The 26,185-nt window shown below is 45.7% G+C and overlaps 2 protein-coding genes across 4 annotated transcripts in view; one reads left to right on the forward strand and one right to left on the reverse strand.

The window, feature by feature from the left end:
* The window catches only part of INSYN2A (inhibitory synaptic factor 2A), a 49,918-nt gene extending 44,988 nt beyond the window's left edge, over positions 1-4,930 (reverse strand). The window contains exon 1 of one of the 2 annotated variants that reach the window (XM_075107673.1): positions 4,730-4,930. The gene's annotated coding sequence lies outside the window, so the exon portion shown is untranslated. The remainder of the gene's footprint in view (positions 1-4,729) is intronic. The other variant, XM_075107674.1, reaches the window with a different exon arrangement.
* DOCK1 (dedicator of cytokinesis 1) overlaps positions 1-26,185 on the forward strand; it is a 322,979-nt gene that overhangs the window by 152,021 nt on the left and 144,773 nt on the right. The gene's annotated exons all lie outside the window — the stretch shown is intronic.

The following is a 26,185-nucleotide window of genomic DNA, read 5'->3' on the forward strand; positions in this document are numbered from 1 at the left end:
GTCCGTACCAGGTAAAATGGAAGTAAAGTAAATCCGGACAGAGGAAAAAGTCTTTAGTTGGTGTAGACTGCTAAAAAAAATTTTAAAAAGGGTCTGTGTGGAGATGAGCAGAAGACTTCAGCTTTGTGTCCAGAGGAGCAGCGTGTCCAAGCAGAAATCGATACGGGAGAAAGCGTTCTCCAGCACAAAAAAACTGATGCTGAAAAAAGGACCGTACAGCTGAGGCAGACAGCACCTACAGAAACAAGCAGTTCGCAGAGGGCTTCCACAGTGCTTATTTGCTGTGAAGAAGTCGGCATGCCCGGCCATACCCTGTTTCTGCAGATCTTGTTAAATCAGGTACAAAAGCCGTGTGCTTACATGCTCTTTGGTCCACTGTATGACTGCATTTTGAGCCTGTTTAATGAAACTCTGGTGTTAATGAGGGTTTTAGAAACCAAACTGGGAGCGTTCCTGCAGGAAAAGCCCGTGCAGCGAACAGTTTAGCTAAGGCTGTTGTCCTCTAGTGAAATGTTCCTTTTTCTGTGTCGCTGGCCGATAACTCCATCCTGCTCTCCTGAACATTAAGTACCGGATGATGGGTGAATACTTGGTTTGTTTGGTTTCTTAAGTATTCAAATATTATTACTATACTAGTTGTAGTTTCGTGCACTGAAAGTGAATACTAAGGTCTCGTGTAAAATATTAGGAATTCCCAGGTAGTTTGGCTGCGCTCAGCCATACAGTTGATTTATTGCACGCCCGTGAGCGCGCCGTGGCGCAGGCATACTGCTGGCTACAAACGGCTACTCCAGCCCGTCTTTTTCACTTGCTGCAGCCTCGGATATATTTGGCCATAACTACGTAGCATTTGTGAGATGTTTAACACGCTTTTCTGATACGGGCCGAGTCTGAGGCGGCCAAATGATAAGCGATGCGCATGGACTGGGGAATCTGGCATGTGGTAGTGCTTCGGCGCTTTCCCCTAAGGACAAAAATCTCCTCTTGTAATGATAGATTAAGAAGTTCAGATCTGCACCCAAAGATTGTAGGAGTTGGAGGCCTTTACTCTCAGGGCTCTTAAATCCTACTCTGTTTAATTCAGACTCTGAAAATGGCCCTTACTCTTCTACATCCCTCTTTATTGAAATCGGTGGATTTAGCTGGAAAAACTATTACTGGAGCAAAACCAGGCCTGGTGTCTTTCTGCCACTGAAGGGAAAAATCCAGGCAAAGAGGAGGACACCAAGAGTTGCTGTTTGATCACTGAGTTGCTCTTTTTACAACCAATTATCTTTGCCTATGAGACTTGTGCTTACATGTATATCTGGAAAGCAGGTGAGTTTTAAGGCACTGATCACCATGACACTGTGCTGTGCAAACGCTGAAATGAGTTGAACTATTTTTGAGAGTATTAAGGGATCAGCAGAGAGGCTGTTTTCTGCCCGAATGTAGTAAAATTGTATTAAATAGACTTCAAAGTGGGGATGTGCCACTGAAATAAGAGAGTGCTCTGATCACATTCCGTGCGGTCAATAATAATTTAAAATTTAATGTCAATACCTAGTGAGTCGTGCCTGTGTCTGCTCGTAGGTTGTACAGTATTTTCTAAGGAGAAAAAAATCAAGCACCGATTTTCAGGCTAAGTATGGAACTCCTACTGAATTCACCACTCGAGATTTTTTTTTCCCTTAGAATATGCTCGTGATCTCATTTCCTTAAAGCCTACTTAATTTGCAAACTGATTAATAAAAATATAAGGGAGTATTGTGCTATCAAATGGATTTGTTGCTTACATGTTTTTTAATATCTTGCACAAATCTTCAGCAGTTCTTTAAATAGTGTCTGTCATAAAGCAGAATATAAGACCTTTTTAATAGCTAGTTTAAACAAGCATGTGAATTTTTTATGTTCTATTCTAGAACATATTCTATTCTATTCTAGATTTACTGTAATTTCCTCAAGTATGCATGAATTATGTGACTACACATCCTCTGTTCTCCCTGTCCAAGATGACTATGGTTGGATGAGGAACTGCCTGGAGGTATCACAGCTCACTACCTTTGAGGAGGGTATCCTTATAGTCTAGCATAGATTTTTGGCAAGCTGTTGGTTTCCCTGGCCTTTCACTACCACGTCGGTCACTGCAGAGGACCGGTATTGCTATATTTGCTTTTAAATTCTGCAGAAAAGGATAAACAAAACATCAGTGCTAATATCTCACTGTCATTTGTACATTCTGTTGTTGAGTTTGGATTTCCAAGTAACGTAAGGGTGTGTTGTGGTGACCAATAGTGTTCGGTCCCCGGTAGTGCATGTCAGGGAGACGACGCACGCTCTGTGATTCGGCGCTTGTGCAGGCTCTTGGGCTTCTTAGCCATATTTTCCTTCTATATGTTAATCTCCATTCAACCTAGCTACTCTCCTCCCCCGACCCCCCCGCCTCCAAATTAATTATATGCTGTGCATCTTATGCAAAAATGCTTCTGTCAGTGAAACAGTTAACTAGGAAAAAAAACGCAGCGATGATCTTATGAGCTACTGGTTTGTGAGCTTAATCAGTAGAAGGGCGCAGTGGATGTTAAGTGCTGTCCCTCTTGATAAGTAACTAATACTTTCTTTTGTGGTGCTTTTGGCTGGCTGGTTTTTTATGTGTCAATCTGGGGGAAAGGCACTGATTTCATTCAAGATTAGAATTATTTTGAGCATCTTGTTAAAAATATACATTGTTAATAATTATGGAGTCCTAAAGAACACATGTTTTTCATCAAGGGCATCATGATGTCCTTGCAAAAAAAAAAAAAAAAAAAAAAAAAAAAATCTTATTTAGTATCAGCCTTCCCCAGTGAGCTCGTTCCGTGAAGGCAGTATGCTTTAAATGCAACAGCACCTTAAACTCCGGGGCAGTAATTTTATTTTACAACTGTTCAGTATGAGTATTTGGATTAGCAATACACATTATGTACTTGTATTGAAATCAATGACCATATGCCATCACTGTCTGGAAGAATATAAACCTCCAGATGATAATTTAGTAATATCTGAGCACCGAGATATTTTCATATGAGCTGCTCATATGCATTCATAATGCTAGGGAAAAAAAGAATCAAGCTTTTAACTTGGAACTGTTATTTGTACTTGAAGAGAACAGTATTACTGTAGTAAAGGCAGGCACAAGCAGACTGGCAGAACACCAGTAGGCTCCACACCAAAAGTAAGGAAATATGTTGCTCTCCATGCTTGTCATATTTTTACTATAGATACATTTGTTTGAAATTTTACATAAAATTATTCTGCATACATGGCTAGGGCAGTTACAAGGCATGTGAATTTTTTTTTAATTAATTTATTTTTTAGCTAGTAGTTTTTCCATCTAGCAGCTAGATTTTAACCTTGATACATGCAGCATTCCTGACGGCACTGTAAATATGAACAGGAATCGCGATAAAACACTCCAGCGGAGAGAATAAATCCCCAGTTTATATTAGACATGACCTGTTAACTGGTTTTTTATTGCTTTCCAGCATTCAGCAGAAAAATGATTCTCAGAGGTTGGAAAAACAGGTCTTTCCAAACTTCCCAACCATAGAGCCTAATGAGTTAAATTCTCCTCCGTGATATTCGTGTGGGGTTTTAGCTGCTTAGACATACAAGGTCAAACGAAACTGCTCCATCGCCTGTTCCAGCTCGTGGCAGAGAGGGGGGCACAGCTCCTTTGGGACAGAGCCCTCGGGAGAGGGTGACATAAGCAGAGAATAGCTCGGCATTACAGGAGGGGTCCCTGTTTTGCCAGGGCTCGCTGCACCCCCCCCAGCCTCCCCCCAAGAGAGCCAAGCTAACTGCAGTCCTGCGTCCCCCTCGCTGCTGTAACTCTGTGTAAACATGCGTTAAGTGGAGACGTTGAGGTCACGGGAGAGGATTTTTACTAGCAATAGGAAAAGCAAGATGGAAATGCACAGCGGGAAGCTCTGGAAGCCTTGCAAGGTGCAGGACTATGACTTTGGTGCTGGATCCACGCTCCCTTTTGTCCCATTTGCCTACTGCGTTTTCACGGCATCTCCGATGTCAATGTGCTTGATGATGGTGACGGGGGACGCGGGGGGGGGTGTGGAACAGTGTATTAAATCGGGGGAACCGCTGCTTCTCAATACCAACCGTTCACCGAATAGCAGCAGCTTCAGTCCCTGACGAGGGGTTTTGGGGTTTTGTTTGGGTTTTAATGAAGTGCTACGCTGCAAGTTACCGGAGGAACACGGCCAAACGTTCGTCCGTTGCCATGTTGCACGGAGACTTCATTAGGACCGCGGTTGGACTTCCCAGCGCTGAAGTTAATAAGCGGTGGTAGTTCCTCGCGATCCATCAGCCGAAAAACTAAAGCACTCGGTGCACCTTCCCACCCCCACCCCCGGCTACACCCCTCCCCTGCCAGGCAGCATGAGGAGAAACGGTATTCTTCTAGAAGAAAGTAGCGGTTTGCACGGGCATAGCGATATTCTCTCCTTATCTGTCAGGAAAGTTATTGGATGCAATAGCTGTTCCCAGGCAGGCAGGGAGGCTATTGCATAACGCCCCCGCCGGCGCTCAGCCTCATCCTCATCCCTACGAAGTTTTTCACCAGGAAAACCAGGGAACGGGGGTTTTTCGGGAGTCCCGGCGGGGGGCGGGAGGCGGGAGGCGAGGCAGAGCCCCGCGGGGGCGCGGGGAGAGCCGGGGGCAGCGGCGGGGCTCGGGGCTCGGGCGGCGGGCTTACCTTGTGCCTCCTCAGGCAGAAGCGGCGGTGTGTGCGCTCCCCTCGCCGTGCATCCCCCTCCCGCCCTCCGCCGGGGCGAGCTGGCCGTCGGAAGGTCCCCGCCGGTCGCGCATCTGCCGCCCGCCACGCCGCCGCTCTCCCGAGCGCTCGCTAGAGGCAGCCGCCGCCGCCGCCCGCTCCCCCGCTGCCCTCATCGGCTGCGGCGGCCGGGGGGGGCCTCTCGGCCGGGTCCCCGCCGCGGGGCGGCGGCGGGAGGGGACGGAGGGAGGGAGGGAAGGGGGGAACTTGTTGAGCGGGACCGGCGGGCGTCCCCCAGCCGGGCGGGAGCGGGCCGGGGCGGCGGGGCGGGAGGGGAGGAGCCGGGGGCCGGGCCGGCGGCGGGAGCCGCCTCGGCGGAGGGAGGGGAGGGAGGGATGAAGGGAGGGAGGGAGGGATGGAGGGAGGGAGGGAGGGAAGCGGGGGGCGACCCCCGGGCCGGGCAGGGGGAGCGGGGGGGCCCGGCCGCGGGAGGTGCGAGCAGCGGGGCTGAGAGGGCGGGTTGGCGGGCAAAGGAAGGGGGGGGGCGGGGGGCACTCTCTCTCACACACACGCACGGGTTGTGCAACGCCGCTGCCTGACGCGAAAACCTGCGGTTATTCCTCTTCTTCCTCTACCTGTGAATTCAGCGGCAGCAGATCTATCTGAAAGCAATACGCGTATCGCTGGCCATCGCGAAGCGCCCCGGTTTTCCAGCCGCGCTCCTTAAACCAGAGGCGCTGGAGCAGACGCAGAGTGGGCGATGCTGGTGCATTTGGGATTTCACCAAAGTGCTTGTTTAAAGCTACATGGCTGCGTTTTATGTGGAGGAAAAGCGTTGTAAGAGACCGAGTGAATAGATGCTCCAGTTCTCTTTTAAACCTCGAATAAAACGGGAGCGAGTTAAAAGCGAAGCGGTCTGACAGCGCGGCAGGGCTTGATGAGCACGGTAGTGTTCGTGGAACTTAAATCCCGGCTTTCCCCCTTTTCTCTCAAACCGCTGTATCATTTTACACAGGGCTTTTCAGAGGTGTTTTTCATAAAAAAAAGTTAGAAATTAAATGGGTCATGTGTATTTAATCAGACCCGTCTGACAGACAGAAGATGTCATGAGAGGCACGAGAATTCATCGGAGTTGAGAGCGGTGGGTCAGTCCCCTTTCCTTTTGAGGATTTCAGTAGTACTGCTGTTTAATAAATGTTTTTTCACCACATCATGAAGCTCCCTTAGCCCGTTGCCACCAGGCGCGGACACGGGGTTTGTCTGTAGTGGCACTGTCTTCGCCACCGGTAGCGTAGGTGAGGATTATTGATCTTCGGATTTACTGAAGGGACCCCAGATTTGAAGCGGCAGATGAGACCGGCCGGACGAGCCCTAGCACGAAACGCCCCGCTGCTGCCCGGGCTGAACGTGCACCGCGCCACGCCGCAGCAGGGAGAGACACCCGAGCTAAGCACGTTAGGACCTCTACATAGCACGATGCAGCAGAAATACTGGCTCAAGTCCTGGACATCTTTTTAGAGTTAATTAGCTGGAGCAGACCATTGCACCAACGAACACACGCTGCTGCGGCGGCGGCCGGAGCACCTCATTTGTGCCAGCTTTGCTATCTTTGCGTGGGGCTCTGCTGATAGAGCCTGACAGTGGGTAAAGAAATCCTTACGGACTTGGCTGTCATGTAAACATCAGTGTGGAAGCGTGGAGATGAATTCACAGAAATCCTCGCCTGTTAAATTGCAGTTTAGCTGTGCAGGACTGGAGCAGAGGAGTTTTCAACAAATCAGACAGTCGGCAGAGGGCAGCTAAGTTGCTCTCCCTGTCTGCTACCTGTCCAGGTATTCTGCTTGCCTTCCTCCCTCCGTGCCTTACCTTCGCAGGTTCCCTGCCGACCCCTGAGAGGGGGTGCCCAAGGGCCTGCCTCGTGCATGGCCTCCGGCTCTGCCATGGGGCCGCTCTGCCCTGGGGTGGGGGCTGCACGCTCCCCGCAGCCGCACCACAGGAGTCAGCTGGTGGCACGGTTTCGGTCACTGTTTCAGATCTCTCTGGGTTTCTTACGAGAGAATGTCGATACAACAACAAACACCACGCTGTTTTTTCTTTCCCTGCTTTTGTTTTCAGCAGCGCTGACTCGCTGTAGTCCAGGACCTCTGTGGTTTTCTCTATACCAGAATAAATTTGTTCTTAGCTGCAGCCTTTGTACAGACACGGGTAAAACTACATGGTGTGGTGACCACGTTTTGAATATGTATGCTACTTCGACAGAAGCAAATAGACCAGTGGTAGCAGATTGCTGTTACTTTTTTACAAGCTGAAGATGTGAGCCGTGCAGAGTACATCCCAGGACGTGCAGACCGCGATTGCTAGAATAAAATACTATTGCTAGATAACCTTAGCGACTTGAAAGGAAAAACCCTCTGACAGAAGCAGCAGTTAAAAAAACATCCTTACCTTCTCCATATTTAGAGGCTGTTGTCCCAGGGCTGATTATTCTTGCACAGCACTATGCATATGCCCCACGCATAAAGGTAGGCAACTGTACAGCGTTTTTTCTGTAGGTTTTTAGAGAATCAGAACGGACTTACCAGTTGTGGACCAGGTTCCTGCTTGTCCTGCACACATGTAACTGCTGATGCTACTGGTGTATACAGGGATATTTTGAATCATTGTGAAAAATAACACATTTCCTGATTATTGTGCTTTGTGTTTGTCCTGGTTTTGGCTGGGATAGAGTTAATTTTCTTTCTAGTAGCTGGTACAGTGGTGTGCTTTGGGCTTAGGGTAATGTTGATAACCCAGGGATGATTTAGTTATTGCTGAGCAGGACATACATGGAGTCAAGGCCTTTTCTGCTCCCCACCCCACCAGCGAGTGGGCTGGGGGGCACAAGGGGTTAGGAGGTGACATGGCCGGGACAGTGACCCCAACTGACCCCAGGGATGTCCCACACCATATGGCATCGTGCTCAGCATATAGAGCTGGGGAAAAGCTGGCCAGGGGCAGCAACTGCTGCTCGGGAGCTGGCGGGGCATCAGTTGGTGGGTGGTGAGCAATTGCATTGTGCCTCACTTATTTTGTGTATTCTTTTATGATCATCATTATTAATATCATCATTATTATTCTTTTCCCTTCCTTTTCTGTCCTGTTAAACTCAACCCACGAGTTTTACTTCCCCCCCTGAATATCTTCCCCCATCCCACTGGGGGTGGGGAGTGAGCGAGTGGCTGTGCAGCGTTTAGCCGCCTGCCAGGTTAAACCACGACAATGTTACTGTACAAGTGTAAAGGAGTAAATACACGGGGAAAACGGAAACGCTTCATCATCCCATTTGCCAATTTTTCATCCTTTAAAAAATGCTGAGCACGAGGGTTGCATAATGAGACGTAGTGTCAAAATGATGCTTGAAAAGAGAGAGAGAGAGGTCTGACTACAACCTGGAAAGATGCGAAAAGAGATAACTTATTGTTATTTTTTTAGATGACAAATTTATTGCTCTCTAACAGAGTGTCCTACCTTCCCAGATTGCCACCTTCATCAGGTGTTTGCCGAGGAGGAGCGAGTGCTGCTCAGGGCTGTGGGGCCTCATTGCTGTAACACATACGGGTGGGCAGATGGAAGTCCTGCCTTGGACTTCTAGAGCGAGGGATAAAATCATCAGGTTGTATCTGAGAGCAGTAAAATATACTTCCGTAGAGGTATCTCTGTGGAGAGAAGAGAACTAGTACAGTAAGGGGTCATTCTTCTATGCTGCTAATTTCATCCTGAATTTGGGCATCTCTGCGTATTTATAAACGTTAATCTACTTGAACAGCTTGGTATTGCGGAATTCAGGCTTTGCTTTATTCTGTTTTTTTTTTTTTATATATTCAGCTTCTGGGAGAGCATGAGGACACAGGGCACAGCTGAACGACTGAGGTGCTGGTACTGTGTTGGCATGGCAATGCCAGCCCCTGCCCTCCTGGCTGGCAGCGCCAGGGCACGTCTTCCTCCTCCTCCTCATTACAGCTGCAGGGGTTTTGGCTAGAGGAGCGCTCGCGGTGAAGGCTGTGCCCGTGGGAGACGGGTGTGTTGAGCAGGTGTTTTGTATGATTATGCTCCGCTAGAACGTGCGGGTCCTACGCTGTAATGCTAAAATGTAATTTTCTGGAACAGTCTATGAAGTTCTTGTCGGTCCTTGAGGAAACAAGCTCCAATCCCGCTTAGGAAATAGCATGTGCCAGCCAGAGCTTGAGTTACCTGCCAGGTGTTTCAGCTGTCGCCAACATGGGGAGGATGATAACCGACACCAAAGTCATTTTCAAAATCAGCATGAAAGCTGGTATTTCAACTTACCCTAGTATTGAACGCGTACCGTACACTGAGGTGCAGGTTCAGGGGTGAATTTAGGGTCCTGTCAGTAGGGAAAGCCAAGGAAGGCGCTGGTGCCACATGGATGGGGTGAATGCCGGGCTGGCGATGGCACCTGCCTTGAGCAACCCCCGCCGAAGGGAAGGGCCGCTGCGCCGAGCTGCTGGCATAGGCTCGGTCTCAGGGGAGCGTTTCCACTCGGGACCTTTCCTGCAGGGCCTGCTACTGGATATGGATTAAGTAACTTTTATTGGGAGGGATAATTTAAGTGCTGACACTAAATACCTGAGCTAGGTTATGAGGGATATGCATAATTGTTTAGGACTAGCCTAATTTGTCACAGAACCCTACCACCTCCTTTTTATTTAAAAGTAGAGTGAAGTTTACTTGATTTGAAACATGGAGTTGTGGACAATGTTGTGCCTTTTCTCTCTGAGGTCATTTGGGACCAATGCTATCGCTGTATCTTTGCTAAAAGCAAGTGTATTCACATTGCTGGGTCTTCATTCACGTTAAATAGGTCATTGTTTTCATGCCTTTCTATGATAGCTGCCTGGCTTTCTGCGCTAAATCTGTTATTTATTTATTTACGTGAACCTGCCGTTGGAGGAAAAATGGAGGAATGTTAAATATGCGCCTCTCCTCCAGCTGAGGAGAATGCAAACTTGGCTTGAATTTCAAACAGGTCCTCATGCAATCAAATCCTTAGAGGTGCGCTGTGCTTTGAGGAAGGATATGATCTATTTGGCAGTGATGACAAAGAAATAAGGTCTTTCAGAGTCATGTTAGGCAGAAATTTGAGAGATCTAATTTAGTGTCTCGCTCCACGATAAGTTTTTTCCATGAGCTTGGACAATTCATTTGAGGCTGTGCTTATGTCTGTTCTTTATCTGTAAAGTGCGAGTAATTGCACATCTGTTAACTTGGAGGAACATTTTAAAGATAAAGTGGATTTAAGATTATGTGTATAATACCCATAATACCTGCGTGCAGCTAAAATATTAAATAGCTGATTAAGTGAACTGCTATTTATGGGGTTTCTGCTCTAAGAAGGAGAACGCTGAGTAACCTCATTAGCTATGATATTTCTGTACTTCGTTGGTGTAAGTATGAGCAGGATTTAGACCTCTCAATTTCCCTTTATACAGATTATTGCAAGAAAAATACAACAGCAGGTCTTAGCAGCTAAAGCTGAGATCTGTCGTTCCAGTTGACTGCTGTCTCATTAAGAATCCAAATTGCTGTGGATGTTAGTTTATCATTCATACCAAGAAAGAAGGCCTAATTTTACTGGGACAGCAGGCTTTTTGCCTATTTTCACCGCGTTTATAGTTCAGAAAAGTTCATTTGCAGTATCTAAATGGTTTTGGGAAGGGAACTAAACTGATGCTTGGAAAACGCTTGTTTCTTATTCGAAGGATGGGGATTACGGACTAGTCTCTTACGGTGTGTACGAGCTGTGGAATCACCCGCCTAATAAAGATGTTCTCGGTAGATACAGAATTCTGCACTGGTTAAATTATCATGCAGACAGTACAGTTAGGAAATAAATGAGGGTCTGGGAGACCATGATGTATGATACCCTAAATGGCTGCATTTTGTTCATATTTGAAAGGCAGTTTAGCTTGTCGTCATTACTGATGATTTGTGCTTTTATAGACCTTCTTTCTGCATTTCAGAAATCCTTTGTGCTCATCTGAATAATAAATCACCATGTTTGATTTGTTCAGTAAGAGCAAATGTGAAATTACACTCTTATTAAGATGTCTCAAGAAACTGTAAGTGTGGGTAAAAATTTTTAAAGGAATATTATGCCAACTGTTTAAATATTTTGTTTTGTTTATTTTATTACCTTTTCAAATCCCAGGGATGTATTTCCAACCGCTTTATGGCAAAGAGAGAAATACTGCCCTGTTTAAAAAATAAAAAATCTGATCATACTTTTGATTGCCTTCAAACAAACTGTTTCAGATGTAAGCACCTAAGGAAATCTGGGATGAGCATGAATTCCTTCTTAGAATTCAAGTTACAGACAAAAGAAAGGCAAATGTAGCAAATAATGGGGATACTTTTGTCTGCTTCGTATTTGCTCTTTGGTGGAATAATACAATATTTATACAGCATCGATTTCATTAGAAGGAGGATTTGATGCAACTTTTCTGTCAAACTGGAGAACCATTAAATGTTATAGGGTAGTGTAAACTCCCAAACCTTCAGCAAGGTTTTCTCAATTGAAATATTGAACTATTTAAAACTTGAATATAGCATAAAAATACAGGCTTTTATGTGCTTTTACATGTTGCCTTAAAGTTAGAAGCGCAGGCAGCAGTCCGGTGCTAATGCGTAATACTTAACGGAAAAAAACAAGCTAAAATAAAATGTATGAAACAAGTGAAAAATGCAAATCATACAAAATTATGTAAGAGAGGAAAAAGTGAGCAGTGCAAATAGTCAGAAGTGAATTGCCCGCCCCGTTTCTGCCAATGCTCTGAGTCTAAAACAAAATGAAGTATTTTGGCCGCAGTGCTCAGAAGTGAACTCTTAGCGTAGTTTCCAAAATCCCTGTGCAGGCACCAAAATATAATTGCCCTCGGTAGTTTCGACACGTGGCAGAAGAATGACGCCAGTGACAGAAAATGGATATAAAGAGGCAGGCTGCAACATCGTGGGCTCCCCAAGCCTTTAGCCGTATGCTCGCAATTAAGAGCTTCTCCTCCCGTGTTTAATGAGGGGCATGTTGGAAAGGTCATGTGGTATGAATGTGATGGCCACCGTGAATGTTAAAAAGTGTTACAAAATTTGAAAAAAGAGAGTTTCCCAGCCCATTTGCTGCTCCGGGAAGGCAAAACTTCTGCATGGACTTGGGCAATATGGCCTTTCTCACACAATTTGTTATTGCAGAATGAATAGTTAAACAGCAGGCTCTTATCTGGGATTTATTTAAACATACTTTTATATACACTGTATATTTCTTAAAAACAGTAGTTTAAGCGTCTGTGTCATCATGTGGCTTGCAAACTAGCATAGTGATGCACTTCCATAATCCCACATTTTGTAAAAAATCAAACCAAAACAGTAACTTTTTTTGGTTTTTTAATCCAAAAATGGATGGAAACTGTTGGAAACCTCACTTTGGAAATACAGTATCTGATGATAGCAGCTCATCACAGTGGAAGACCTGAAAGAACTTAGGCCGAGCAGAACATTCATATTTATATTCTTGCTAGTACTGATGTCAAATACTTGTATAGAAAAATAATATGTTAAGCTTTGAGTAGTGCCAGTGCTCCAGCTAATTTTTTATTTACTTTTTTAAAAAATAGAATAACCCAGGAACTTAATCATTTGCAAATAAGGCTATGCTCAGTTTATGATTGACTGTACCAAGACTTAATTCTTTTACGTATTAAAATGTATGTGACTAAGTTTTACCTTAGGAAAGGAATATAAGAAGTTATTTTTAAAAGTCTGAAAATCCTAAAAGCACAAAATATTTAAATACATTGTGTTATGCAGCAGTCTGATGATAAATATGGGAAGCCTGATAATGCCATTAAATGAGTTTACGATTGGCAGCATAGGCTAAGTGAAGTCTTTCTTAATCCTAGGTCTGTGGCTCTTCAGAATACAGTGCAATAAAAATGTCCTTTATAAAACATGATCTCCAGGATACTATATTAAAAAGCATTAAAAGTAGCACCACATTTTGATTTTCTTCAATTTTTAAAGAAGCTCAGTACTTTAAATATTAATACTGGGCAGCAGTTGAGGAGGATAATTAGCACATGCTTTAAATCAGAGGGGTGCCGGTCACGCTTTCGGCAAAGCCCATCACTAGACCCACTGCCCGGGAGGAGCGAGGTGCGTGCGCTGGGCTGGGCGAAGGCGGGAGAAGCCCAGCAGCCGCCGCAAGCGGGAGGCGGGTGCAGCCCTGGCCCCCAGGCAGGGTCTGTGGGCAGAGGTGGCGAATGGTCCACAGAGTTCTGGCGTTGCACTGAGTACCCGTGCCTGCTCTGCGAGGGGCTGCTCGGCGGCGACGGCTGCACGGCAGGGTGGAGGCCGGCGGGACTCGGGCGGGTTTCGTGGTCACGGCTTTGGGAAGAAGTGGTGATGCGATTGAGTAACTTTTCCTGGAAGTCCTGTGTGCTTATAACTCTGAAATCTCTGGAAACCCTGAAATTTTTATTTCTTTATAATACTTTGGTGCTTCCTCGATGTGCTTCTAGGAATTCAAAGCAGTACCCTAATATTTGAGTGTCCCCACATCCTTCCCTCCTTTACACACTCCCCTCCTTCTGCCCAAGCCTTGATGGGGACCTTTGTTGGACGGGGAGCTGGAATGATTGCTTCTTGGCTCCAAACGTTACTCATTCATCAGACCATCTCGTCACAGAATCTGTGCAGTCCCTTGCTGGACCTGCTTTTGCTGCCTGCCTCCATGACTTCTATAAGCACAACTTCCATCATTTACTGCGTTTAAAAAATAAACGCCTAAATTAAAAGTACTGTCTCATATTTCCTTGAAATTCATCTCCTATTAGCTTCAGCAGCTGCCTCCTGGTTCTAATGCTGCGATATTTGTGAGTAACAGCTGTGCACTCATTTCACCCACCACCTCTGTGAATTCGTAAACCTCAGTCACATAAATCCCCCCTCTGCCTTCTTGGAAGAATCTGGGGCTTTGTGGCCCTTCTAAGGAGGCAGCTTCTCCATCCCCTGGTCGTAGAGTCACAGAGTGGTTCAGGTTGGAAGGGACCTTCTGAGGGTCACCTAGTCCAACCCCCCTGCCATGGGCAGGGACATCTTTTAGTAGATCAGGTTGCTCAGAGCCCCGTCCAGCCTGACGTTGAGCACTTCCTATGAGGGGGCATCCTCCCTGTCTCAGTGTCTCACCAGCCTCGTCGTAAAGAATTTCTTCCTTGTATCTGATGTAAATCTACCCTCTTCCAGCTGGAAGCCATTACCCCTTGTCCTGTCATTACAGGCCCTGGGAAAAGTCCCTCTCCATCTTTTAAGCCCCCTTTAAGTGTTGAAAGGCTGCAAGAAGGTCTCTCCGGAGCCTTCTCCTCTCCAGGCTGTCATTTGGGCTGCCCTTCCCTGTGCCTTCTGCAATCTGTTATGTCCCCCTTGAACTATGGAGGCCATTTTTATTTATTGAATTCGGTTTTACTTCTCTGTGAGATGGTGTAAATCAAAGATTTCCTTGAAGGATGGTAGCAAACATCACTGGAACTTTATCTGTGAGCTAAGTTGTGCTTAGCTGATGAGCTAAGGTGATGAGCTGGGATGATGAGCATAATTTTGTTTTGATGCATAATTTTGTTATTTCACATCAATTACCAGATGACAGATAAGCTCTGCAGCGACTGATTATCTAAATAAGGGGCTTGATATCCTGTGGGAAAGCTTCCGAGGACTGAAGGTGATGCTAAATGGACAGGTAGTGGCCTCCTGTAAGCTGACACATCATGTCGCAGAGACTTTTGTCGGCCGACACAGGGGACACCGGTTCTTAAGTGGAGGGGAAGAGAGGACGAGTCAGCCCCATGTGCTTGGAGAGTTTCGTGGAGGAAGGAGGTACTTCTGCAGAAGCGGAAGCCTTCGTGCGGCAGCTGCAGCATCCCCCCTGTCCCGCGGAGGGGTGGGGTTTCTTTTGGGGCTTCTTTTGTATTTTCACAGATCTCTGTGCTTTTTGCAGGTGTTTCTGTGGGTTCCTCAGGCAAATCAATTAGTGAAGGAGCATATCCTTTGCTCGAGTCACTGTATTCCGTAGGGCTCGTTTAGCGAGAATTTATGATGTGATGTTTTTCATAATATTTTAATTCAAAAGTTGAACTTGGAAGTCTCTTTTGGCTTTGGTTTTGGGGTTTTTTGGGTGCTTTTTTTAAATGAAAACTTAATAATTTTAGGTGTTGCTGGCAAAATTTACAAGGTGAAGACCCTTGGCCAGGAATACCCCAGTAACTGGAAAAAGCAGAACACTCGTACATGTTAATTCTTCCATGTAATAAGGAACAAAACCAAAAAAGTTTCAGTAGTTCACAAGGATGTAATGAGTATTTTCCTTTTATTTATGCATATTTATCGCTTGACTGGTATTGCAGACATATTCATTCCTGCCTACCAGTTAATGACTTTGGGTAAGGTTTCTACTCTCTTTACGCAGAAATTGTCCCTACACCTCACAGTTACTCACAGGAATAGACTTAATCAGGTCTGCTTCCTTAGCCCTGAAAGGTGTTTTGTCTTGCTTTAAGTAGTTTTCCTGAGGTATTTTTAAAGCGCTTTTTAAAAATTATTATTTTTTTTTTAATCCTTGCATTTGCCTCCTCAACAGATACTGAGTAATTTTCAGCCTTACCAATAGAAGTTCCTTAGTGTTTTCAAGACTTACTTTTGCCAAATGTCAAGTGTGGGCTGAATGTTGTGGGCTCCGCCATAACTCGGGGTTGGTTTATTTTTCTGCTGTGGTTTAAAATGTTATGCCCCAAAAGGAAGTAGTTCTGATGGTATTAAATGAATGGACATTATGTCAGGAAAAATACTTTCAAAATCATGATACTATTGCATTCGAGTATAAATAATAGAGAATTGCATTCAAGGAATAAAACATTGCACTCCTGTTTTGAGACCTAAAGATGAGCCCTTGGATTAATTGGGATATTTGAGATTGCTCAGGTATTTTCTCTTCTGCTGTTTTCCAGATTTTTAGTATATCTAAGTAATATTGTATCATACAGAAATATAGTGCCATATTTGTGTTCTATGATAGTTTAATGATATTGTAGTTCTATTATTTTTAAATATTGGAAAGGACAATAGGCAGTAAACATGCTCATATCTGTATCATGAAGAAATTGGTTATGTCGATATACCAAATTGAACAGTGAAACACAAAACCCAAGAGCTTTTCTCAGGAAAATAACAAAGTTACCCTCGCTTCCTATAATGATTCATGGTTAATTTGGATAAACCCTGGGACTGAAATACGGGAGTAAAGATTTCACAGTACTGCCCCTGTGCAGCCGTCCTCCCACGCCCACAGCTTTAGTGGCCGTCTGTGCTTTCAGGATTGTTCTTTGCAAAGAAATAAGTTAATCTGCTTCAAAAATATTAGTGACATCCAAACACTAATGTGGTTCAAGATTTCCAAAATAATCCAGGGTTTGGTAGGACTGAAGCGGGCACGTTTGTGATTTGAGAATGGAGGGGTTTCAATAGATGAGTCTTTTTTATGTGTACACACTTGAGTGGGATAATTTTGCTGATCCTGTTTGTAATTTACCTTTTAAGAATTATTTAAAAAATATCTGAAGAAAAAATAAGCTTGCATTTGTTTTGAGCTAGTGAAGGCCATGCAATGTTTTGCACAGATCTGAGCATGTAAAGGCAGGGAAAGTATGTTTTGTGGTTAAGTCTTTCTCTGCACCCCTTGGGATTTCTGTGGCAGTATGAAGCGACTTCTTAGCATTCAGCGTAGCAAAAAATGTTCCAAACGAAAGCTAATTTTTGTCTTTGGGCTCGGGGACTGGACAGCTGCATACATGTGCATGAGATAAACGCATCTTCCGACTTCTAATATGTTTTCCATCTTGGTAGAGAAACTCTTCCACTAAGAACGTCTTGCTCTGCTTTCAGTGGTGCTTTCCCCGGTCTCCATTTTGCTGGCTTTCATAAGGAGGTAGTCCTCCAACTTTCCTCTTTGACATTTACAGGCTCAGTGCTTTTATCTGCAGATTTTTTTGTTTTGTTTGGTTTTTTTTTCCCCCCCCCACTGTTTGAACATCTGAGCTGTCTTAGCCTTGCTCCAAGTGTATCAGTTCTGACTTCCAGCTTTTCTTTCACGGGCTTAATGGCAAAAATACTGGCAGCGTTGATGGGAGGTACACAGAGCTGTTGATCCTGAGCTGAATCTGCTGGGATCGAGGAGCATGCAGAGCAGCAAAGAAGGGAAGAGAAGCAGACCCACAGTTTTCAGTGATGCTGCATGAATATATGTGAGAAATAAAATGGAACTGGACTCAAACACAAGTCTAAAAATAGAAAGCCTCAGCCCGTCTTTGGCCTGGTTTCCATCTCCTTTGTCCCGAGCAGAAGTGAGTGGGGTGCTCAGATGGCGCAGGGCACTGTAACACTGCTGGCTGTATTGACCTGTGACATCTTGCAGACTGTGGTATAAAAAAGTACTATTTTTTTTCTGCCCTCAGCTTTCTTGCCCTATCATAGCCATATTAAGAAGGGTTATGTGCATAAATCACAGAATCCCAGAATCACAGACTGGCAGGGCTGGAAGGGACCTCTGGAAATCACCCCGTCCCACCCCTGCGTGAGCAGGCACCCCCAGAGCAGGGGCACAGGGCCGCGTCCAGGCGGGGTGTGAATGTCTCCAGGGAAGGGACCCCACAGCCTCTCTGGGCAGCCTGTGCCCCTGCTCTGGCACCCGCACAGGGAAGGGGTTTTCCTCATATTTAAGTGGGTCATCTTTCTTCCCTGTCCTTCTTGAACTGGGGAGCCCAAAACTGGACGCAGCACTCCAGATCTGGCCTCACTGGGGCAGAGTAGAGGGGGAGGAGAACCTCCCTCGATCCTCTGGCCGCACTCCTTTTAATGCAGCCCGGAATATTGTTGGCCTTCTTGGCTACAAGGGCAACAATATGTGGATTATCATGAAAATTTTAATTAAATGACTGAAGAGTAACTAAAGATGGCAAGGGCGGCACGTTGCTAAATGACGTTCATTCCATATAGCTTTTGCTTTAGCCTGTGCACTGGTTTTAGTTTTGCTTGTTCGTTCTTAATATTTCTTACGTATTTTGAATATATATCAAAGCTTTTGCTTTGCATCAGTTGTACTGGTTTGAATGTGCTCCACCTTGGCCGAGTAGTCCTAGGCTTCCAGGACTGGGGTGTGAAATCCCAGGTGAGCCCGGGCAAGGAGCGAAACATCAGAAAATGTAAAAGAGATTCCACTTAGTCCCGTTGCTACGGCTCAGCTGGCAGTTTGGGATGGAAAAAGGGGGAGCGTGCCCCACGGGATGTTGGCGTGCGCTGGCCCGGGGCGGCGTGGGAAGGAGGAAGCCTGCAGGAGCCGGGCGCTGGGGAGCAAACCAGCCCCGTCCCTCCGCCTTCGCGGGAGCGTGGTCTCCCCTCGCCAGGCTGGCCGGCCCCACGCCTCGTCCTCTGCTGCGGCCAGAGGAGTGGATTTTGTTTTACTTTGGAATGTTTTAAGTCACCGATTTTAATCTTGTTTTGGATTTAATTTTAATTGCTTTTTCAAAGAGAGATTAATTCTCATTTAGGTGTGGATATGTAATTTAAAAAGATCTCTCGACCTAAGTTGCTTTTGTTAACCACACGCATGGGCTGTACGTATGTGAAGGCAATTACATAGTTGAATATACATCTAATCCTATTCTTAATGTTTAAGTGTTATTGTGTTAGAAAATGATAAATGATTCTTTATTTGTGAGGGGATTTACTTTTTTCCCGTATGATTTCTGCCAAGGCAGTGTTGGAAGGAGAATGAAATTCAATTATAAATCGAAATTTATTTCAGTGGTGGAAAACCAGCACTTAAAAATGCTTTGTTATTACCTGAATATATTGAGTGTGTTGGGTATCAGAGGGAAAATTATCAAAACATGTTTTGCGCCTTAATCATAGTGAGTTGTTCAATACAGAAGGTATTCCCCTAAAATGCTTTCGGTGGTTTTTTGTTGGCCTGCAAGCACAGATAAACCTGAATTAGCTTCATCTGGAACCAGTATTGCTTTATGAGCAAATATTCCCTCTTGGCCCTGTGCTTATTGCCGCCGGGCCGGGCTCACTAGTGGCGGGGGAGCACTATGCAGCCGTGGGGTGCTGCGTTTGGGTTGGGATACCTGGAGGTCACCGGGTGGTCACTGCAGGTGGAGGAGCTCTGTCCTTCGGGAGCTGGGAAATCGAGTCCCACATCTTGGCTTTTCCATGGAAAAGTTTGGGTTTTAACTTCCAAGTATATGTTACTCATTTGAAATAAACAGAATTAACTGAATTTAAAGGTAAAGATGAATATCTGCGTGCATGCAGAAGAAAGTCCTGTGGTCAAAACCTGGTTTAATTACTTCAAAAACACGTATGCGCATGTGCTCGCCGGTTGCTTGCGTCAGTTCTGTGGTCCGGCTTTCTTAAAATAGGCTTTTCAAATGTTAATTATTCCAACCGATTAGTTCTTTAAGTCATCATGCTTTTCATGTAGTCCAAATATTTTTTTAAAAGAAATGTATTTCAGTTTAATGCTTTTTGAATGAATTCTTTTTATTCACATGAGTTAGCACTGCTTCCATTTACTCTTTATTTTTACCCTGAGAATTGTTGGGAAGGGTTGAAAGCAGAAATCGCCTCCCGTTGCCCTGTGCCCCTGGCTGAGTAAGTGCTGTTGTCCTCATGACATCTGCTGCTTTATTTTTCCATGCTGCCTCCGCTCGTGAAACGAAGCCTCCTTTGGCCTTAACGGCGAGGCTGAGGTGTCCCTCCACGTACCCAAAAACTGGGTCTGAGAGAGGATTGCGTAGCTCGGGCTTTGCGGTCCCACACAGGCTCTGTTGCGCTCCTACCCAGAGTTCCGTGTTTCCTTTTGTGCTGTTGAATGTTGTGACTGGTCCCAAATCAGAAAAAAAGCCCAGTTTGTCCTTAACCTAGTGGATAGTTTCCTTTCGTCCTGCTGGTGTTGGGTTTCTGCTGAGTTCAGGTACTCTGATTGCTGCAGTAGGAAAAGGATAAAGACCTATTTATCGGTAGCATCCTGTTGGAGCATATTATGTTGAACTTCTTGGTCATCATTCCAAACAGTAATAAAAAAAGAGTTTTAATTAATTTAGTTTTCCACAATAGAAATGTTCAGCTCTTTTTGCCTAGATTGCACGTTATAGATTGATTTAATATTCTTTTCATGAAGTATCTTTGAGCTTTGAAGCTCTCCTTCATACCGTACGTTGTTTAGCAATAAGTTGTCTGAAAGAATCCCCCAAAGTATTCTTAGTTACTCTGTGCTTAAGAAGAAATAAAATCCAAGTTTAATAACGTTAGGGGGAAGAATTGTGTCATTCTTGGAGACGCAACCCGCATATTATCATTTTCAGGTTCTGCAGCTGAGTCCTTCCCTGTTTCCTTGCATTAAATGCAGAGTGCTAAATAGGTCTGTGTTCCTTGGTGGCGTCTCCTTATGAAATATAGATATGGCTACTTCTCTAAATATCTGTAGATAGCCTCCCATAGTGCCTGTGAGAAAAAATATAAATCTGAACGTCTTGCTTTTCGTTGTCTAAAAGGAAACGCTTCTGAGTTTCTCCTCTGCTCCTGGCAAACCTCACACACATTTTATAAATTATAACAAGCTGAAGAAATTGTGGTCCATGTAAGATTGCCAGCGGGAGAGACCACCTACATATGAGTAAGACAAAGAGAAAACTTCCCAGTAGACGGTTCCTGTAGGATAATGGTGGTGGTGTTCCCGTCTGTCCCCGCGGGAGAGGTGGAGGCTGGAAGCCTGGACTCTGCAGCGGTTGAAATTCGGTGGGCGGCGGAGCTCTGCTCGCAGCTCTGCGACGGTCTCACATGGCGCCCCATGGAAATCGCACCTGCTCGCTGTGCTTCTGGTTTTGTGGCTCTGTAATGGAAATAATGGGGTTTCTCCTTCCTCTGGTGAATCCTATTCTAACGTCTGAGCGAAAGTTGCAACGTGTGCATCTACAGGAGCTGTGCTCCCCCAGACCCCGTCCTTGCATCTGTCCGGGCGGAGTGCAGCTGTGATTTGGGAGCCAGATGCCAAGGGAGGAGGCAGGTAAGGTGAGGATACCCCTGTAGGCAGAGAAGAGCAATTTCACTTCTGTGAAATCCCGTTTGCTACTACTAGGTGTTAATCTTTTCAGCTCCTCTTGTCTGTCAATATTGGTACGGAAAGCCTAACTTAAAATGTAACATGTCTGAGAATTGTATTTCTCTTCTTTACCATAATGGCACACAGATTTGTATAAATACTACTAATTTTGCTATTATACTATGAAATCTCACAGAAAGTTGAACTTAACTTAGAAAAGTCATAATAAAGGACCAGACTGTTATCAGCAGTGCTATCTTTCTCGATTTAACCTGTTTTCCTACTCTTTGGGGAGGAGGGAACAAGCACATTGGCTGATGGCGTTTTCATTTTGATAACATGCAAATGTGAAGAGAGCCCTGTCTTTATTTTTAACGCTGATGCGAGCCTTGCAGTAATTTGTGTCTGCAAGGACTACCTAACCTTCTACAGCACTGAAAGCTGAGAAGCACAGCACGACATCAGAGACTGCCTTCCCCATAAACCTCCTCCCCATGCCCACTGTCTGCTCTGTCCCGAAAGCTTCGTAACAGAACAGCCCCAGTGGTATGGTGCGGTGGTGTATGTGATTGAGAACCAAAGGTAGAAATGAGTTAAAAAATGCAAAAGCTTCCCCAAAGAGACCTCTTCTTAAAGCTGCTTTTTAAATCCAAGGATGTCTAAACTGTGCGTTTCTATCAATTAAATTTTGATTGCACATATTTCTGATCTTTCTCTCAAGCTTGCCGAACCCTTCAATAAACCAGTTGTTGAATATTTTATGTCACAACAGTCAAATGAGAAGCACCAAAAGTAGAATAATTTGTTTTAAAAATGGCTGTTGCTTTTGGAAGTGTATTCATCTGGCAGGGTCACCTGTCTTGTATGAAGCAGAGGTTCATTTAAAAGATCATACATCTTCCCTTAGTACTCCCGTGATTTGTCATAGTGATCTCTTACTGCAGCATGATTTGCCTGCTGCAGAGATGACATCCATAATACCTGTAGGCTATCACAATTACTGAAATTACTTCAGTGCGGTCGTTCTTAACATAGGATGCCAGTTGTCTAAAATTATCTTTTTCTTATATTTGCAAAACTTAAATTCTTTAGCTGATCTGCATCAATGTGGTCACCGTTTATTTACCCGGCTTTCAACCCTCATCACGTGTGATAAGTAAAATTGTCCTTCTGATTGCATTAACTAACATTGTCGTTTACAGATGTGTTCAGCCAGGAGCGGGGTTTTGTGGTGAAGGATCCGTAAACTATATTTCGCTCGTGCCCCCCTAGAGTACGGTTGCAAAGGCAGCAGCCTGCCATGCTGGAAGAGGCCGGCTGCCTGGCTTTTGGGAGCCTCTCCTTCCCCGCGGTGATGCCGCAAGGCTCGCCCTGGGCCAGTGCTGAGCCCCTTCTGCTGCCTCTGTAGCTGGCGCCGACGCAGTGGCGTGGGTGACGCAGCTGAAAACAGCCCTCTCTGGTCCTCTGGTTGTTGAGGATGCTGCGAGGGGAGGTCACGCTCCTGCGCCGGGGGTGCATGTGGCTGCGTCTTGGCCGTGTTATCCTCTAGCTTCGTTTTTATTTTAGCTCTTTGGTGACTTCTGTTTGCTCCAGAGGAAGTTCAGCTTTTTTTCCTTGTCATTTATCTAACACTGAGCGTGAGAACAGATATGCCTTTCATTTCGCGAGTGCTTCAGAGGGTGATAATAATAACTCTAGTTAAATTAGCTTCCTAACAATAATGTGAAGAAAGTAAGACATAATTTTGTGTTGGGAAGTCTGAAATAAACAAGATGAAAAGCTTTCCCTGGGACAAGGAAGGCAGTTGGTCTGAGGTTCATATTAGCGGCAGGAACTTTGCTATTCCCAAGTTAAGCCCGTACCAAGACGATCGCACTGTCTGTGTGCGTGCGCACGAGTGTGCACCCATTTCTGTGAGCTGGTGGTTCACGTCTCTGTCGCTCCTCTTCGGCGCCGGGTGCAGGGAGAGGTGGAGGCCTTCGTGAGGTGCTTCTGGGTGAGTAATTCCCCAAACGCTGAAACAGTTGATGAGGATTTTGGAACAGTGCAGATGAAATGCACGCCCGTGTTCATGAATATGTCTGTTCGCTTAGCTTACCTCCAAACCCCACCTAAGTAGCATATAATGGCATTGGTTCTCAAACTGGAGAGCAGTGGTTTCCAGTGTGCATGTGAATTCTGGAGACAGGCTTTCTCCAGTCAGGTTTCATTATATGTCCAGTTTACAAGAGAGACTGAAGGGGGAAAACAAAACCTTTCTGCAGAGAGATGTCTTTAAATGACAGGGTAGGTTGAATTGTCAAGGAAGAGGGTCAGAGCAATGTTTTTCCACCAAAACAGAGGAAGAGCGGAGCCTGAAGCTAAGAGGAGCCCCCGGGAAGGAGAGGGCTCGGAGAATCGTGTGGGAAGGGGCACCCGGAGGTGCTCACCGCCACCCTCTGTAGCCCCCCAAAAGCACTGGTGCGTGCGGTAAGGAGGCAGAGCGGTGTGCACTGTAGTGGGATTAAAAACTCTCTTGCCATGCATCGGGGAAGGAGGCTGCTGACCACTCTTGATGGGAACATCAGCTGCATTACCGTTAAATAACCCAGGTGTAACCTTCTACAGGTAGAGCTGAACAGCCAAGCTGACAAAACATCATTAAATGCATTTGAGGATAGTGGGTAAATCTTAAACCAAGTGGTACCAGTCCAAATTCCTGTATGTTTTTAGATGGCACAAAAATGTCAGTGCACATCTCTGCTCTGCGGTGAGGTTGCATCTTTGAAGCCTTACTCAAAGGTTCCTCCTCTGTGTGGGGCTCTGTGGAAACCATTCCTCAAACGGGGACTGATGCAGGAGCTTACCAGCTCCTGTTTGTGCTGCATCTCTGTCCTTGTCCTTCCGCATGTGTCTGGTTATCACACATGTGGTATGAAAGGCTTTGAGTGCCAACCACAGACTCACAGAATGGCAGGGGTTGGCAGGGCCCCCTGGATCTCACCCCGTCCCACCCCTGCGTGAGCAGGCACCCCCAGAGCAGGGGCACAGGGCCGCGTCCAGGCGGGGTGTGAATGTCTCCAGGGAAGGGACCCCACAGCCTCTCTGGGCAGCCTGTGCCCCTGCTCTGGCACCCGCACAGGGAAGGGGTTTGTCCTCCTGTTCAGGGGGAACTTCCCGTGTTCCAGCCTGTGCCCGTTGCCCCTTGGCCTGTCGCTGGGCACCACTGAAAAGAGCCCGGCCCCATTGCCTTGACACTTACCCTTCAGATATTTATTAGCATTGATGAGATCCCCCCTCAGGCTTCTCTTCTCCAGGCTGAACCAACCCAGGTCTCTCAGCCTTTCCTCATAAGGGAGATGCTCCAGCCCCCTGAGCATCTTTCTTCCCTGTCTTTCTTGAACTGGGGGGCCCAGAACTGGACACAGCACTCCAGATGTGGCCTCACTGGGGCAGAGCAGAGGGGGAGGAGAACCTCCCTCGCCCTGCTGGCCACACTCCTGTTCATGCACCCCAGGACGCCATTGGCCTTCTTGGCCCCACGGGCCCGGTGCTGGCTCAAGGTCACCTCGCTGCCCCCCAGCACCCCCAGGACCCTCTCAGCAGAGCCGCTCTCCAGCAGGTCCCCCCCAGCCTGTACCGGGCGGGGGGTTGTTCCTCCCCAGGGGCAGGACCCGACACTTGCTCTTGTTGAATTCCCTGAGGTTCCCCTGGGCCCAGCTCTCCAGCCTGCCCAGCTCTCGCTGGATGCCAGCACGGCCTCTGGTGTATCAGCCGCTCCTCCCAGCTTGGGATCGTCAGCGAACTTGCTGAGGGGACGCTCTGTCCCGTCGCCCAGGTCGTTGATGAACATGTTGAACAGGGCTGGACCCAGCACAGACCCCTGGGGAACACCACTAGTTACGGGCCTCCAACCAGACTCCGCTCCATTGATTACGACCCTCTGAGCTCTGTGTTGAGCCAGTTCTCGATACACCTCACTCTCCTTATTAATTATCACTCAGGCAGTGATAATTACAATAAAAGTAATTCTAAATCCCAGAATGGTTCTGTTCCCATATTTAGTGCTGCATATGTGCAAAATTCTTTAAAGATATATTTTGTATGGCTTTTCCTTATTTCTTTCACTGTTTGGATACTAGCCATACCTGTAGATACTGTTGTTTTCTGTATTTTATTACTTATATTTATAATTTTATTATTAGCATTAATAGAAGCATAAGCCAAGATACCTGAAACAGATTAATGGAGGGCAGTTCTCTAGATTTTCGGTGAAATAATTTTAGTATAGCAGGGGGAATAAAAAGGTGGGGAAAAGCAATTGCATTTAGAAAACCAAAAATAAATGGGCTGACCTTCAGAAATCTTAAGCACTGTGATTTCAATTGAAGGGCATACTGTTATTACTGAGACTGTATAGAGCTTTTTAAAGTGAAGCATTTTTGGTTAAAATGGACTTCTTTGAAAAAGAGCCTTAGAAAACTGATAAGTGGTGTTGTTAAAATGTCTCATTAATTTTTTGCTTGCCTTTTACGAAAGTTAGTGCAAAGCACTTTCAAACTGGGGAACGCGTTGTATATATTCTCATTGTGCGTATCGTTGAGTTTCTAATAAATAAGCCTGTTACAAAATGGATTTCAGTTGAGCTGTCGTGATCTTGGGTTCTGGTTTTGACCTCTGTGAAGATCCTTTTTGCTGTCCCTGCCAGAGAGGTGTCCCTGTATTCAGAGGGTCGTTGTTCTTTTTCCCCAGTCTTTGGCAATACAGGATTTTCCTTCAAATGAAACAATAATCAGGATTTTGTTTATTCAGAATTCATTTAGAAGCAGTAGATCAGAGCCCATCGCAGTGTTACAGCACAGAAGGGTGTCGAAGGGGAGCTGGTTAAGTATTTTAACCTTGCTGGGGCTCACTGAGATGGGAGGGATCGGGAGCCTGTGGGTCCGCCCGGGCAGAGTAACGGAGAGCTGCCCCTGGCACGGGGGAAGGCGGCTGTAGGTTTGGTCTTCTTCTAGCAGTTGGTAGTTGAAAGAACTTTGGAAACCTCTGGACAAGGACTTCTTGCTAAGAGCCAGCCTTTCCAGATAAAATACTTTCTCAAATAAATGTGTAATTATGGTACTTCAGTATGGCTTTTTTTCTCTGTAGCTCTCAAACTAGTTTTTCCAGTAAAACACAAGATAGGAAACTCAAAAACATACTTTTGTTGCATTTATTTTGCATCCACAAAATTATTTTGTTAATTGCAGGAGCTTTTGTTG

Source organism: Phalacrocorax aristotelis, chromosome 12 (assembly GCF_949628215.1).
Source record: "Phalacrocorax aristotelis chromosome 12, bGulAri2.1, whole genome shotgun sequence".
NCBI lineage: Eukaryota > Metazoa > Chordata > Aves > Suliformes > Phalacrocoracidae > Phalacrocorax > Phalacrocorax aristotelis.